The 17,298-nt window shown below is 38.5% G+C and overlaps 1 protein-coding gene across 2 annotated transcripts in view; it reads left to right on the top strand.

Annotated features, from left to right (window-relative positions):
- LOC127448476 (microtubule-associated protein 2-like) overlaps nucleotides 1–17,298 on the top strand; it is a 205,174-nt gene that overhangs the window by 43,718 nt on the left and 144,158 nt on the right. The gene's annotated exons all lie outside the window — the stretch shown is intronic.

Raw genomic sequence — 17,298 nt, forward strand, 5'->3', positions numbered from 1 at the left:
TATATTGTTCTATCTAGGCAAATAGAGAAACTTTCTATTCTTTTTCATTTTAGTGTGTATTCACTTCTATTTTCCCACAAGTTCTTGTCTAGCTTCTGTAACATGTGAATGTCTCTGTATCTGATGAATAAAAATGATCACTTAAGGAGAGTCAGCAGCAGCCAGTTTTCATTAGTGTTCCTTTGTGGGAACTGTTTTCATCTGTTTTCATCACCTCACCAGATCTATAGTGTCTGGAACTTCCTCTGTCAGGAACCAGCTATGGCTGGTGAAATCCCCTCTCCCCGGATGTGTGTCTGGGTCTGTTAACAAGAATGATCTCATGTTTTTTTTTTTTTGTCTTCTGTTTTTGGGAGTGTGTGAAAGTTGGGATGATTTACAATTAGGGAGGAATTAAACACGTTCCCAAACTGCTGATTATGGTTTTTTTTTTTTTGCTAGTCTATCCAATGGAGCCATTACGGCTGGTCAGATGAACCCCTCTCATGTACATGTAATGACTTTATTCCATGTTGTTTGATGGGATTTCGGTAACTATTAAAATATGTGGATTACTATTGCATTTTGGGTATAGATAAGCGGATTGCCTAAATGATCAAATTTTAATCTTAATATTCGAGTATGAAGTACGGACAGACCCATAGGAAAGGAAAAATCGTCAACGTCTTATTTGTGTCCATTTTTATTTCTATTATGGAATTTAAAGGGAAACATCTATAAAGTTGATACATCAATGAAACATAACTAAATAACTGGTAGAGGTCAAGAGGAAGTGTTCAGGCCCCCTTCTGTTTCATTTTCCCCAACAGCAGGAACGTGAGTTGAACTTTACCCTTTACTTCTTTACATGTGCCTCACACGGTCATTTTCATGGACTGCAATCTTAAATAATTCTGTCCTCCATGTCGTTCTTTCTTCCTCTTTGTGCCTCTATCAGTCATCCACCCCCTCTCTTTTTTTCTTTCACAGCCTGCGTCTCTTTCTCTCTGCCTCTGGTTGAGGGGGAGTCCATATGTGAGGGGGGATATGAGAGGAGCTCAGTGTTGAAGCCTATTTAGTTGTGAGAAGGGTGGCTGTTTACGAGGGGAAAACAGACCCTGACACAGACACATGCACATGTTTCATATACTAATATCTTGAGTCAAAATTCAACACTGCAAAATTAATGTTCTAAATCAGTATTTTCTTGTTTTCCACAAATAAATATCTAAACATCCTCGCAACAAGAACAGTTTACTTAATTACATTTTTATATATTTTTTTTAAGTTAAAATGACTTGTTTTCAGAAAATATATCTTTAATTAAGTTTATTTCCCTTAGCCCTGTAGCAAATTGTTTTATCTTGTTTTAGGAATAAACCTCACTAAATTTTATTTTGATTTATGCAAAACAAGAAAAAACGATTTGGTCATGCACATCCTTGGGTGGTGACTCAAAGAAACTATAACTTGACATTTGGTTATCTGTGTCCAAGTATCTGCATTTTCTGGACATTTGGAGTTAAGGTTAGGAACAGCAGCCGGGTTGGGGTCACATTTCCTGGTTGGGTCCTTACATCACATAGACAAAAATAGTCCCCAATTTCCCTGTCAAAAGAACAGTGAGGACCCAACCAGTAATGTAAGCCCACGTCTGAAATTACTTCGCTATTTTAAGGCCAGGCTGTGAACTTTCCCCACCAAGGAAAATTTTCCCACCAAGGAAAAGTTGGCGCTGGGAGATTATTCTCAATCTAACGCCTGTGAAAGTCAGCGGAGTCAAGCACTGGCAGTCTGGTGATTTGAAAAAACAAGTTTTGTTTGCAAACAGTAAGTGCAAAAGATGAGTCAAGTAAATATTGCAGTAAGATTAGACTACAGAGTGCCAGGAAGACACGTTCATTATGGATGCAGTTTGAAGAGATGAGGGACTTGCCTGTGTCGTGAAGTCTTTTGAAGTACTCAAGATTTCCTCGGGAGAAGAGGACACATCTCTTCATGTTCCTGAATGAAAGCAGTGTTTAATTTTTACACAGCATTTTAAGTCATAGTTTTTGTCTTTTCACAAAAATGTCCTTTAGATTTAGTTAATATCTTATCATGTCATATTTGTTAATTTTAGCCCATTTTACTCTGTTTGAAATTGTATATAATTTTAGTTGACAAAAATAACATTTAAGTTGATGATGATGTGCAAAACCAAGAAAATGTGTCAAACTAACAGACCAAACTGATTTGAGCTGCTTAACCAGCTAGCAAAGCGGGTCAGTAAACCTGTTTTACATTGTTAACATTATGTTAGTGCATTATGATACCTTGCAGTGTTTTTTGACAGATTTACAGATTAACCCTGAATAAAGGTGAATGGAAGGAAAGAGAGAAATGTGGAAGAGAAATAAAACAGGAAATACTGGGATGAGAGGGCTTCCTGAACAGAGAGTTAATCAATTTACATCTTGAAGCCAGATGCTATGTTTACTTGGTTGAAAAAAGGATGTAAATCACGTGGTGTCTTTCTCTACTCTCTTTCTGTTTGACTCACTCGGATGTGCCCTAAAACAGATCTGTTTGACTTGAGTGGAGCTTTGATCCAAAACCTAGTAAGCTGCCTAACAAGACAGCATTTTAAGGCAGCATAGGCATACTCCTGTCTTAAAGCTGTTCCAAAAGCTGGCTAGCAACATTATGCTACTACTGAGATGCCTTGTTTGGGCCAAATTCAAAGGCAGCATCGCATGAATCCTTTGCAGAAATGGCATTCGCAGAACACATTCTAATGTTCACTATAAATATAAACACAAAAGAAAAAATAAATAAATTATAAAAAAGCATAAAAAAGAGATACATCTATTTCACCCACAAATTGTGTGCTATGTATATTTTATGCTTATTAGAATAGTGTTGTTAGCTTAGCAACATGCTAATTGTTGTGTCTCCATTGCGCTTCATGTGAGGAGTGCGCAGTGTTCGTAGAGTATTCCAAATTAGTCACTAATGAGGTTCTCTTTCAGTTAGGAAGCTGTCTAAGGGTACGTTTACATGACAACAAAGTACTAAAAACGGAAAAGTTTTTCCTTTGCGTTTTTGAAAAGTTTGCGTACAGACAACAACGTTGTCAGAATGATCCCCGTTCACACGGATCCGCGAAAACGACTAAAAAGGCTGTATTATGCATGCCAGGCATGCCAGGTGAATACAAACAATGAAGATGGTGAAAGCATCGAGCAATTTTGTCTGGACGGATGATGAGGTTGCTTTATTACTACAATTACTTTGCTGGAGAAGCGTCAATATACTCAAAATCTTGAGCAGGACAAACACAGTCCTGTAGTCCGCCATTGTAGTTTTGAATGTCTCGCGCGTTGTTTTGAAGTACTCGCGCATGCCTATAGACTGAACTCTTAAGATTATTCAATAAATTCTGCTCATTTTTACCATCACTTCGTCTCCTGCTTTCTTCTGTATTCCCCCTGCTGACTCTTGGGCTGGTAGGAGAGTAAGTTAACATAACAAGCTGTTGATGTTGACTGGTTTTGGATATCAGACAGAACTCTGATATATGGATATCTTCTGATGGAGAGAGAGGTCTTGTGGACACTGGATCTAACATGCATTTTCACTGCCTCATGTTTTCATATTCTAAGCATATCATTGAATACTGTACATGGCATCACATCTCTGTCTATAGGCTATATACATAAGTGTGGGTGAATGAATTGCAGGGTAAAGGTACATCAAATAAAATTAAGTAAATATATAAATAACATTTAAAATACAAATACATTTTTCCCATCTGAATCCATACATTAATTTCAAGATTTACAAATTGCAGGTTCTGCCTACTGTACAATGTTCACACTCCATACAAAACACTCCAAATGAATAAATTGTTGTTTATTTAAATTAGTAAATTATTGTTATTTGCACAGACACCAGTATTCATATTAATATTTATACATCTCAAATTGATGCCTATCAATCCATCATTCTTTATATAACCTAATTCGCGTGCACATGACATCATCGTTTTCACAAATTTGCGTTTTTGTATGTTTACATGGAGACGACAAGGGCATAGTGTTCAAAAACTTGCACTTTGAAACCCATTTTAAAAAGTTTGGGTTTTCAGGCCCCAAAACGCCGTTGTCGTGTAAACGAACAGCCAAAACGCATAAAAAGTTTTCCGTATTTAGTTGAAAACTTTGTCATGTAAATGGCCCCTAAGAAGGTAGCTAAGGCAGTTCACATGTTTTGAAACAGAGCTTATGTCTCATTTTACCTTTTGAACAGCTCTGAATGGCAAATTGGCAAGTTTTTGATGTCTTATTGCAGTTGTCATTGTGTGGGTGTATGGGTGGCATTCATATTGAGTTATTTAATTCCAGGGAATGACCTGTTACATGAGTTGTTGTATTGAGCTGCAGAGGTCGGGCCAGCTGGGCAGTGCTGCCAGCCACACCCTTGAGTTCAGTGATGTGGTCAGGGGCGAGTTTACGATTTCTGAGGCCCCAAGCAACCGACCAACCCCTGAGGCCCCATTTCGAAAATGTTACTTAAAAAATTACATAAAATCGATTTTAAATCATAATTTTAAATTCATCCTATCAGCCTTTGTAGCCAAGTACATTCAAAATGTTTAATGAAATAAAATTCTAGTTTAAGATAATTAATGCATGTTTTCCAGTTTTTTCGACAATACAGTGGAAAAAAAGCAATATTTACCTACATATATTTTTACAAAACACTTTTTTTATGAACAGGGTGTGCAAAACCTACTACTTCACTAACTAACATTTTGGAATTCAGTTGTTATTTATTATTATTATTATTATTATAACCTAACATTTATTAATTGTTGTCCAGTTTTCCATTATAACACAGAATGTTACAGTATTATTATTACTTTGATAATTTGTTGTATACAATAGTAATATATTTCTGTCTTATTTACTTTCACCTGTAGCTTATATTCTGATGCTGCAGTGTATTGTTCACCATGTTGCAAAAGGCTGTATTTTATGTAAGCACTGTAGGCAACATTCATAACAGTAACCAGCCCCAGTAAACACACAAGGCACGCTGGCCCCTCAGCACACTAGAGCAGAAGGAAAAAAAAACATTGCCGCTTATCAAGCGCTGAAACTTTGCTTGGTGCAGAATAATCTGGAATAATGTTAAACATTGTATCACTCACCTCTTTGCAACTTGAACTTGTTCAAAATGTTAAATCTTTGTGACACCTGTGCTAAAAACAGTCTAGACGCAGCGCAACGAATGAAACAGAACGCAGGTGTCTCAACGTGTGTTTTTGAGACCTAAGTTCTTTTTAACATGACACAGTGTCTAAAAATGTGCCGGTCCTGCGTGAGACACTGAAGAAACAGCGAGACGTGATGCAGCAGTCATGACGTTCGTCCAGCGCGTGTTTACATAGAAAAACAATGGAAAATCAGAGCAGACAAACACAAAAACACGTTCGGTGTGAACGGCCCCTAACTCAAGGGCGAAACAAGTTCAGAAGTCCTGTATATTTTTCATAAATTACAAACCCGAGCCCAAAGTCCAACTTGAAAAACTGACCCGAACCCGGCCTACCTCTAACGTGAACCGCTCTAAGAGCACTGACAACAGCTTATTCGCGCGTGTACCCAGAACGACATGTCACCCCTCAAGCGGTTTTTGCTGAGCTTTTCTACCGGGGTGGAGGCTCTCCGATGTCCGGGTTCCGGAGTTTGCTTAGTGGTTAAAACCGCTACTGGACGTGGTCAGGGTGAACGCTGCTTTGACCATAGAGGCCATAATGGTGCTTGATGCTTTTTCCATTCTGCTCCTAATGATCAAATGATGGTTTCAGGAGTATACCTCCTGAAAACCATCTTTAACCAGTCTAAGCTAGTTTGCTGGTATATGCTGGTCCCCCAGCTGGTCTGGTTTTCTGGTTTTAGAAGGGTTTGTAGCACTTGTGAGCTGGTCAGGTTTGGAACAAGCTGAACCAGTTAGCTTGGCCTGTACCAGGTTAAACCAGCTACTGTAAGACTAGGGCTATTTTCATCACATATGCTGTAATTGTTTGTACACATCTACATATATCTACGTTTATAAAGGCAATATTTTTACTCATGTTTCTTGCTTTTTTCATCTTTATGTTCCATATCTCTTTCAGGCATTGCCCTTCTCTGCAGGCTCCCACCCTTACATGTATATGTTTCTGAACTAAGCCGCCCATGGGATGAGTATTTCACTTGAGAGGAATTTCCTGTGCACTTCACAAAAGCAGAATGGAGGGAGAGAAAAAAGGCTCAGACAGAGAGAGATAGAGATGAAATAGAACATGGAGCTTCTTTTAAAGCCTTGGCCGGGAATTTGTGCTGTCTAATTGACTCTAGCCTAGTGCTGGGTTTCGACCCAAAATTAGTTGCAGGTCTGTTCTGATAAGGTCACAGATAGCAGGGAAAAAATATGGTAAATGCAAACTATAAAATGCAACTAACCATTTATTTGTGTATTGTTAGGATAGAAAAAATAAATTAGTTTAAATTAAACTTAACATATTTTGTAGTTGACATCAATGGCTGTGCTTCAAATCAAACTCAGTATTTTTATATACATTAAGTTGTCAATCAGTTAAAAATGCCAGTGCCCCAAGCGGGATTCAAACTGGCAATTCCCGGCATGGAAGTCGGACGTGCTAGCAAGGAGGCTAGAAAAGCCATGGCTCTAGCCTTGGTCTCTAGTGCATCTATTAAGGCCAGGAGAGTGATGTTTACACACTGCACAGCTATCACGTACCAGCTGTCTACTGTTATACTCACTAAACCTCACTCCCATCCGGGTCATGGCACCAGTGTCACCGGTCCTACTCGACCCACCCCAAATGAGATTCGAACTGGCGATTCCCAGCATGGGAGTCAGACGTTCTAGCAAGGAGGCTAGAAAGCCATGGCTCTAGCCTCGGTCACTAGTGCATCTCTTAAGGCCAGAAGAGTGAGGTTTAAACACTGCACAGCTATCACATACCAGCTGGCTACCATTACACCAACATAGACAGTCATTGGTTAATCATAATAAATTGTGTTTTTTGATTTTAAGGACATTTTTGTACAATAAACAATTTTGGTACTTTGTTGGGTAGCACTTGATATCCAATGTAAAATCTGGTTGCTTAAGCAAAACCAGTTGAGTACTGATGGTCTAGCCATATAGCTATTTCACTTTCCCTTTTATATATCTCTCTCATAGAAAATTGTAAGCTTTACAGCATTTACATTAGTGTAGCTGTTGTTGCTGAATAGACAGATTTCTCTCTAAAGCTTGTTGACCTTTGAGCTGCCCTGTCTCGGCCAGTCCTTTAGTTTTTGTCAGCTATCTCTCTCACACTCACAACACTTCAGTGTTCTCACATCACTGATTCTGATGTCTATCTCATGCAGTTCACTCCTACATTTATATCTAAGACATTTATTTGTTGCTTCAGCCTAGTGGTTAAAGGAATAGTTCATCCAAAAATGAAACTTCTGTCAATATATACAGTACATTCCAAATGTTACGCCTTTAGATGCTTTGTGTCAGGTTTGACATCCATGACCTGACTCTGCGCATATAAAGGCAATATTTTAATGGATGCAGACGCATATAAAATTTGAGAGGTAGAACGGTACAGAAGATTTGAGTAAATGACAGATGTAAAGATACTGTTGATTTGGCTTGGTGACATCATGATCACACGGGAGGTCAGCATGTTGTTTCTGATACTTCCGGCACCCTAGGATTGGCCACATTATGCCAACTCACCGACAAGCGGCATCTCCTATCAGCAGGGACGGACTGGGAAGAGAAATCGACCCTGGATTTTACATAGAAACTGGCCCAAAAGTTGTTTTCTGCATATTGCGAACCCCTTCGTCATATGTGTTTTGCGGCCTTTTTCAGCCTGTCGCGGCCCGTTCGGCATAATGCAGCGGCCCGTTTCAGCTTATCGTGGCCCGCTCGGCCCCGTTTCGTGGCCGGCCCACCGGGAAAAGTCCCAGCTCTCCCTATGGCCAGTCCGCCCCTGCCTATCAGATACGTTTGCATTGGCTCCAGCATGTTTACCTTCCCCTGTGGCGCAAGAAGATGCTCGTCACCTTAGCAGTGCGGGAGACTCAGGTTCAGATACTGCATTGAAACCAGAAAGTAATCGCTTTCGCATAATCAGTGACGAGTGCAATTTTAGAGGTTATATTTGGCCCTCTACCGTAAAATTTTTACTACACTGATGGTTGGGTTTAGTTTTGGGGTTTGGGGGGCTACAGTTTATAAAACATGCATTCTTCTATACTGTATTACTGCTTGTGCAGCTGCTCATCTTGCTTTTTAAGCCCCTCCATGAACATTACACCCAGAAAATAGGGCTCACACGTGCCGATACGCCCAATAACACTTAACGCTTTGGACACTAGGGGCAGTGTTTCAAATTTCGGTAAGCACACCATTTTAGCGGACCATTTTGGTGATGTGGTTGCCAGAGCCCCCGTCTAGTTATGGATGTGCATAAGCATCACGTTTGTGAGTGGAGGGGTTACACTGAAAACATTGTTTCAAGTGGATTTTATGCATGGATACACATGATCAAAACAATATGTTGACGATGCGAGACGTGAGGAGCATGAAAATGGGTTTAAAGAGGGTCACACTTAGGAACATCCATGTGCTCTAACATCTATCATGCTTTCCTTTCAACCATAGAGTTCACATCTCTCTACAGCTTAAAATAGTCTAATTAGCCTGCAACTAATTCAATATAATTAACAGTAAGCGTGTTAATTTAGTTAGTCTTGGATATTGTTATATGGTGCTACAAGGGCTTTATAAATAAATAAAATGTTTGAACTAAATTGGGCCATTAAAGTTATTGGTAACACTTTACAATAAGGTTCCATTTGTTAACATTGGTTAACAACATTAATTAACTAACATTGAACAATACGTATTAAGCATTTATTAATCTTAGTTAATGTTACTTTCAACATATACTAATGCATTTTTAAAATCACAATTTTTGTTACTTAACATTAGTTAATGAACAATGAACTAACATGAACTAAAAATGAACAATTGTATTTTTATTAACTAACAATAACAAAGATTAATACATGATGTAACAAATCTATTGTTAATTGGAACCTTATTATAAAGTGTTACCGAGTTATTTTATAATTAATAAGTGTTGTTAAGCCTGTGTCTCTCAATTTAATGTTAATCATGCTGTGGTATTACTTGTTGGGCTTGTGGGTGCTACAGAGCTGATATAGCTGTGGGTTTTATGTTTTTTTTTTTTTTTCTCTTGTTATATCTGCCATGTAGTCTGACATCATTCTCTGGCTCCCTGGAATTTTTCACAGCTCTCAGCCTGGACTGCGGACCATTTGTCAGAGCTAATGTTTATCTCTTTAGGGCTGAATCTCAGAGACTCCAGGACTCCAGGCAAAGAGTCGAAGGTCTCAAACCTCACTGTCCTTGTCTAAAGTGCATTGTTGGGGAAACTACTTTGCAAGTAGCTAACTACAAAGAAGCTAAATCTTTAATTTTTTTTAATATATAATTATCATAGTATAGAATTTTAAAATAAAGGCAGTATTTATATGGCACAAAAACAACATGGATCACAATTATGGTCACAGCATTAAACTTGAATGGATACATTTATACAGAGTACAACTACAGTACAAACGCTAGAGATAAAAGACATATGTGCAGTAAATACAAATGAATTGTGAATCCTTTTTGAAACCGGTTCATTTACATGACCATTCAGAACAAACCAGTTTAATAAAACGAATCATATTTCACAATGCTACATATGAGAGAGACCGATAGAGGAAATTCAGAGAAATTTGATTACTACCTTAGTTTGCTTGCCTGTAAAGTTGCGTACACAATTCAATACAACAGCAACATAGTGCATTTTGTCACACAACGCCACTTATTGTTGGAAAAAGTGGCTTATTAATGGAAAAGCTACACTATTTTATAACATCTCTCTTTTTTTTTTTTTTTTTTACTCCCCAACACTACTGCGGTGGTTCTGGTGTAGTTCTGTTTCACAAAAACAAAGCTTATTGGTCTTTTAACCCTTCTATTTTGTTGAAACTGACTGATCACACTATAAATTCGGTGACAGGAGATTGAAAGTTCAGCTGCTGAAATCAGAAATTTGAACCAGTGCCCTCAGTGGCCAAAAGCGGCAACCCAAATTCCAATCCTTAACAAGTGCGTGAATTTAGTAAAATCTTTATATTAGTGCAAAAATACATCCTCCAAATCATGTTGTGTATCCAGAGCAAGCCCGCTGCCACCAGGGGCCCCCTACCACTGGTTCAGTATAGCCATATACTTATTTGCAATAAGTGAAAATAGCACTGGGCACACATACCAGCTATACGCATGCCAGTAGTCTGATGGAACCTGTCAAAACTATTAAAAATATTGCATACGCTTTGAAGAAAAGACATGGAGAGATACTGTAAGTATGTGAATCTGACCTCCCTTAGCCTAAGAACTGATGTGGCAACATTAGTAAGTCAGCTAGTTAGTTGTGTGGACAATCCGGGTAAAGTCCACCTTTTACCTATTTCAGTATTTTCCCCTTATTGATCTATATAAGCGAAGACATACAGTACATGCCATCGGAAAGTCAATTATTTTAAACAAAAATGAACACAAAAGGTCTAAATAAAGTGTCTAAGGGGACTGTGATATCACTGAAAATAAATGCTGCATTTTTGTTGTGATCACTAAAGGTTAGGCAGTGCAGAGGAGGGGGTGGACGGGCGCACGCACGCCTTTCCCGGTATGAATTGTGTGGTTGGTGTCTTTTTCTGGCGGCATCTCATGGGCTAACAGAACAATCTCAAAGGTAAAGTTAACACGTTTCCTGGACCTGAAGAAACTGTTCTTGAAAGCCGCTCTCAGCATTTGAAGACAACCGTGACGAGGTACCATTATGTGACACATCAGGTGCGTTTCTTCCCGCTGCTAGTGAAGTTGTTAAGTACTGTCACAATAGCCTACTGATTAGATTATATACTGTTTTATTAAACACAAGGGTGCAAATACCATATGCCACTATTTGCAGCAAGTGTTCTGTACCATACCTTAATTTGGTAATTTAATTATTTCCTTTCCCCCACAGAACTGCCACTTGCTGGATGTTTTTGTTTTTCGCACCATTCTCTTTACACTCTGTTGTGCGTGAAAATCCCAAGAGGTCAGCAGTTACAGAAATACTCAAACCAGCCCGTCTGGCACCAACAATCATGCCACGGTCTAAATCACTGAGATAACTTTTTTCTCCATTCTGATGGTTGATGTGAACATTAACTGAAGCTCCTGACCCATATCTGCAGGGTTGGGGAGTAACGAAATACATGTAATGGGATTATGTATTTAAAATACAAAATATAATAACTGTATTCCACTACAGTTACAATTTAAATCATTGGTATTTAGAATACAGTTACATTCAAACAGTATTTTGATTACTGAAGAGATTACTTTGCATTTTATTGTCATTTGTTTCATTTAATATTTAGTCCTTTCAGATCGAAAACATTTATACATGTAAATGATGCGATCCAAAGTGCATTTGAACAGCGGTGAAACACTTTCTTATGAAGTGCATTCATACGAGCAGACAGAGAAGTAAGTTTGAAGTAAGTTTGGAGCAGAAGAAATAGACATAAACCTTGTGTAAATTGTCAGATTTATGCTAAGCTAAAATGCTATTTCTAGCCATTTTACATGCACGTTACCAGGCACGATCATATTTTTTTATCAAGAAAATTCACGTTGGATCATAATTTCTTAAGCTTGATGTGATCAGTTATAGATGCCCACTTTAATTATTCAGATTCCTGTGCATTACTTTCAGCATGATCTCACTGAAAAAAAAGATGCTTCTGAATGTTCATGTACCCTGAAAACATCCTCATACTGCCGAATTACTGACAAGCGCCATCACCCGTCAGACATTTTTGCATTCAAATGTGTTTACCTTTGGCATGGATAACATCGAATTTGGGCATTCAGAGCTCTCTCTGAGCTGAATTGTTGGAGTTTTTAAGTGCCTCTGCCACTACATTCTATGTATGAGACATTCAATTCATTATATCACACACTTCTAGAGTGAATCAGTCTGGCAAGATTGATTTTGTTAAAAAGAAGGCAGTTTCAAGAAATGCCGTGTTCCATCTTACTAAGCAGCTGCACCCAGACATGAAATAGTCATTTTCTATTTGAAATGCCAAACAAGGGGACATCAAGGCAGTCTTTTGGGAATGGAAGAATGTTTTTACGAAGAGTAAGAGGAAGCGAGAGGGAGGGGTACTGCAAAACTCTACTACATTTGTGCAGAAAGTGGCCACCACTTGGTATGTAATCTTATTATCTTGGGGTCCCATTTAATAGAGACATGTTATACCCCTGCCGTAAGTCACTTGTTTGACAAGTCTTCCAAATGCTTTAGTTACACTGTGGGCATGTTTGCGTTCTGTGGTTACCTCACCCTTCAACGTAATGTTCAATGCACTTGAGTTGGCAGGAGTCATGAAATATTTACTGTCCCTCTTACTCAGGGTCAAATTGTGCAGGCTTTTTTTATTTATTTATTTTTTTTTTTTGGTGTAATATTTATTTAGCAAAGTGAAGTAGAATTACAGTTTAACTGCATAAATAAATTCATGTTCTGTGAACATCAATAGAACTGATCGATCCATGCGTCATGACACACAAATTTATGCAGCTGATGATGACACAAAATTCAACCTAATTTACTCTTGGGATTTTCTCTCGGCTGCTTATTTTTATGCAAGAGCTGGAGGAAAAATATAATAATGAAAACAAGTGGTGTAACTTGGATCTTATGGGCCTTAGTGAAAACCACCTGTTGGGCACCCAAACGAATAGCACACAACCATTTTATATTGTAAAACACATTCAATAAACCAACCTTTGTGTCTTCTGAATGGTGTGGTTTGATGCAGTATTTGCGTATTATTGTATTTAAGCCTCTCGTGCTCTTCACTTTTATTCAAACAGTGTAAATTAGTCTGCCAGAAGACAGATCTCCCTCTGCTTTGTGGCTGTGCAGTTATTATGTGATTGTCTGCAGTTAACCTGTATGTATTGATTTAAAGCTTGGCTTAGATGAAAGCCAAGTTATGTTAATGAAGGCTGAAGCTTTTTCTCTCCTCTTTCAGAAGCTTGAATGCTAAAACACCTCAGCCTCTCTCTCTCCATCCATCCACACTCGCCAGAGACCAATTAGCTTTTGTGAAGACTGAATGTAGATATGCTTGCTGGCTATTTTGAAGGACAACTTGGGGGACTGTCTTGGCAAAAGTTTAAATTAGTGGGTAAATACAACCACTGTATCATTTTAGCCCCAAAGTCCAAAAGCCAATCTATTCCACTTGCAAGTGATATGTACTTTAGCCTACCCATAGGAAAAAAAATCACTGTCTTTAAGATCTAAATTGTTTTTCCTAGTTAGAAATTAGATTTAAACCGAGAGCAATGGAGACTTTTGCTTTAGTTTCTTGCTTCTCAGATTGTTTCTCTGGGGAAAAATAAACAAGTCTAAACTTACAAAAAATCTAAACTTGCCTCAAACTTGCCGCAAATTGGCCGCTCATTATTTTCACATGCAAACGAGCTTGTGAATAGCAGCAAATGTTTGCCAGAAGTTTGCAGTTCTTCACCGGTTATGGTTAACTCCGGCAAACCTTTGGCAACAAAGGACAATTTGCCGCGAGTTTGCCGCAAAGCTCATTTGAATGTGAAAATTATCTGTGGTGAATTTGCGGCAAGTTTGCGGCAAATTTTCAGTGAACTCTCAATTTTTGTAAGTGATATCATGTGTTTCCTCTAGAGTTCCAGAAGAGATCTTAACAATGTCACACACAGTAGTCTGATTTGCCAAGATTAACAAAAGAATTCAAAATGTAAATCCCTGCAGGAAAATCCAGTTTAAGCTGTTAGCTGTGTTTTGGAACATGGTAACTGGTCCAAGCTGGTCACTATCTGGTCCTTAGCTCGTCCAAGCTGGTCCTTAGCTGGTTGAACAGCTATCATGTTCCAAAAACTAGCTTGACCATCTTAAGCTGGTATGACCAGCTGGTATCTGATTTAAGCTGGTCTCCCAGCTTGGACCAGCTAATGACCAGCTTGGATCAGCTAAAGACCAGTTTTGACCAGCTAAAGACCAGCTTGGACCAGCTCATGACCAGCTTGGACCAACTAGAAACCAGCTACCATGTCCCAAAACACAGCTACCAGCTTAAGCTGCATTTTCCAGAATCAGAATTAAATCTTCATCACATTTTTCAAAGACCAAATTATCTTAGTTTTGAGACAAAGTTGATTCTCAATTGAGTTCTCAGTTATGTTTCGTTTAAGTCTCCTGAGCTATGAAAAATTGACCTCCCATTTCTTCTGGCAACTTCTTTGCCATTTTTTTCATTTAATTGCTAAAGATTTTCTGGAAGTTTCCCTTTTGAGTTCCAAATGGAATGTCATGTGGCCTGTACTACAAGAGATAATTCAGAGAAATATTCACGTTTGGGGGTCTAGGGGGAGTGCTACAAAGTGCAAGCAGTTAAGAGACATCCAACCCTGGATAAAACAAACACGCACTGCTGACAGATGTACATGAAAGTACGACTCGCTTTTCCATGGACTAAAAGTACTTGTGATTTGAATTTTTACATTTGTAAACAAACAGAAAAACCTTGTTTTTCTTGGTGACACCACTGTAATATTAGACAACAGCATCAAAGGCAACATAGGCAACAAGGGCAATACTGTTCCAACCCTTACAAAAATTTAGTTCACTGCAAATTTGCCACAAACTTGCCACAAATACTGTAATTTTCACATGCGAATGAGCTTTGCGGCAAACTTGCAGCAAAATGTCCATTGTTACCAAAGGTTTGCCAGAGGTTCACCACTACCGGTGAAGAGCTGCAAACTTCTGGCAAAAATTGAATTACAAGCTCATTTGCATGTAATAAATAATTTTCATGTTTGTTGTGTATTTTATGCAATGCAATACTCTTAAATATTGCATAGCTTAGTTTATCCACATGCTACTGTCAAACCAGAGACTATTAAGCAGAGACAGGTTACTTCTGTTAAAATGAATAGGAAGAATTGGAACGTCCAACAGTCAACAAATGTGAAAAGGAAGTCCCGCCCAAAAGAGCCAATCACCTTATACAGACATTGCTTGTCAATCAACTTGAGAATGTGCATTAGCTATACAAGCTGAGAAAATGACATTTTTTTTGCATGATCTGAGGTAAAGAAGCAGAATTTATGCTACCAGTGTTATCAGATTTGACTGTTGTTTTGAAATACGTTCTTTGATCATAATCTTGACCAACCGTTTTTGAGATTTCGCTCTTTCCCCATTTGAGTAAATGCTGTATGTTTTCAGAAAATAGCCCTTAAAAAAAATTAAGAGTTCGCTGCAAATTTGGGGCAAATTCGCTACAGATAATTTCATTTGCATGTGAAAATAATGATTTGAATAATGAATAATGAAAAATTTTTTGTAAAGGAGCTGCCCGGGAGCGTTCCAAAGATAACCGCAAAATAACCTGACTTGCTAAAAAGACTTTGGTCAAACTCAATTGGAATCAATTATGAGTCAAGTCCCCTGTGTGCTTCATTTGAGGAGCGTTGTTTGTGAGGTGCCTATGAGGAGCATTCCAAAATGGTTGCTAATAAGGTTCTGTTTAGTTAGGATGCAGCCCTGTCTATGTAGGCAGCAGACAACAGCTCACTAGGTATTGGAACAGAGCCATGGTCTTTCACTAGTGAGGTAGATCCCTTACAAAAAATTTAGAGTTCTGGCAAACTAGCTGCAATCTTGCCACAAATTTGCAGCTAATTTGCCCTCATTATTTTCACATGCAAATGGGCGCAAATGTTTGCCAGAAGTTTGCAACTCTTCATTGGTAGTGGTGAGTCTGAAGCAAACCTTTGGCAACAATGGACAATTTGCCGCAAGCATGCTGGAAAGCTAATTTTGCATGTGAAAATAATCAGTGGCAAGTTTGCGGAACTTGATTTTTGTTAGGGCGAAGAGACCGTTTCAGTCCTAAATCAATGCTTAATAACAACTAAACCAGCTTTGCAAGCAGAAGTGTGTGATATAATGAATTGTGTGGTAAATTTGACATCTGCGTGTCTCAGGTGGAGTGTTTGAAGGCTTTCTCGTTTGGACAGCGCTGGAGGCTGTAAAGTGGGATTAGATCCAGTCTGCAGCTGCTGTTTGCTGGTTGCTGGATTAGAAGGAGTCTCTCACACTCACCCCGCAGGAGGCCTAACCCCAGGGCAGCTAGTCCGCTTCATCCCAATCTGGTGTTTGTGTGGGCTGGAATAGCCATCAGGCTAATTAGGACTGATCCAGCATAGCAGAGGCATGGTTCAGTCTGTATACATGAGCATCTGCTGTGGGGATGTTATAATAGGCTGATATAGGGAAGATTATGACTAGATCCTGTTTGGGAGAATATATATTTGTTTAGATTTTTTTCTAATGACTGAGATAGTTCAGTGGAGAGCTGGCTTGATGGAATAGTTAATGTTTAATTATTGCTGAACAGTTGCGAAAATACACTTATATGAAATGGGTCATGGACTGAATTTTAGATTTTTAGGGCAGTGTAATATCTGAAAATCTTTTTATTTTATTTTGTTTATTCTCAACCTGGCACTGCTTTAGTGTTTCCTAAGTCTTAAAGTCCTAAAAACAAAGTTCATGATGTTCTTTCCAAACAGTGAAAGCATTCAGTGACCAAGGGCTGTCAAGCTCCAAAAAGTACAAAAAAGCGTCATAGTATTAGTCCAAATGGCACAGGCATTATATAAGAATTCTGAAGCCACACAATAGTTTTGGTTGTGGAACAGACCAAAATTTTAGATGGAACTGACTGATAAACTTGTCCTCTCATATCTCTGCACTGTAAAAATATTTTTTGCTTACTCTTTCTTAGTCTTTTATTCACTTGTTTCTAATTCCCCAGTTCTGTAAAGACTGTATATTGAAGATTAGTGTCAGTCACCATTCACTTTCATTGCATCTTTTTTTCCATAAAAGTGAATGGTGTCATTCTGCCATACATCTCCGTTTGTGTTCTACGGGTTTGAAATAACATGAGGGTGAGTAAATTATGACAGAAATTGCAGTTTTGAATGAACTATTCCTGCAATGTAAAAACTCTGCATCACATTTTGTGCAAAAGTGGCAGAAATATATAGTAAATTCGCCCCAGAGAG

Source organism: Myxocyprinus asiaticus, chromosome 11 (assembly GCF_019703515.2).
Source record: "Myxocyprinus asiaticus isolate MX2 ecotype Aquarium Trade chromosome 11, UBuf_Myxa_2, whole genome shotgun sequence".
Classification (NCBI taxonomy): Eukaryota; Metazoa; Chordata; class Actinopteri; order Cypriniformes; family Catostomidae; genus Myxocyprinus; species Myxocyprinus asiaticus.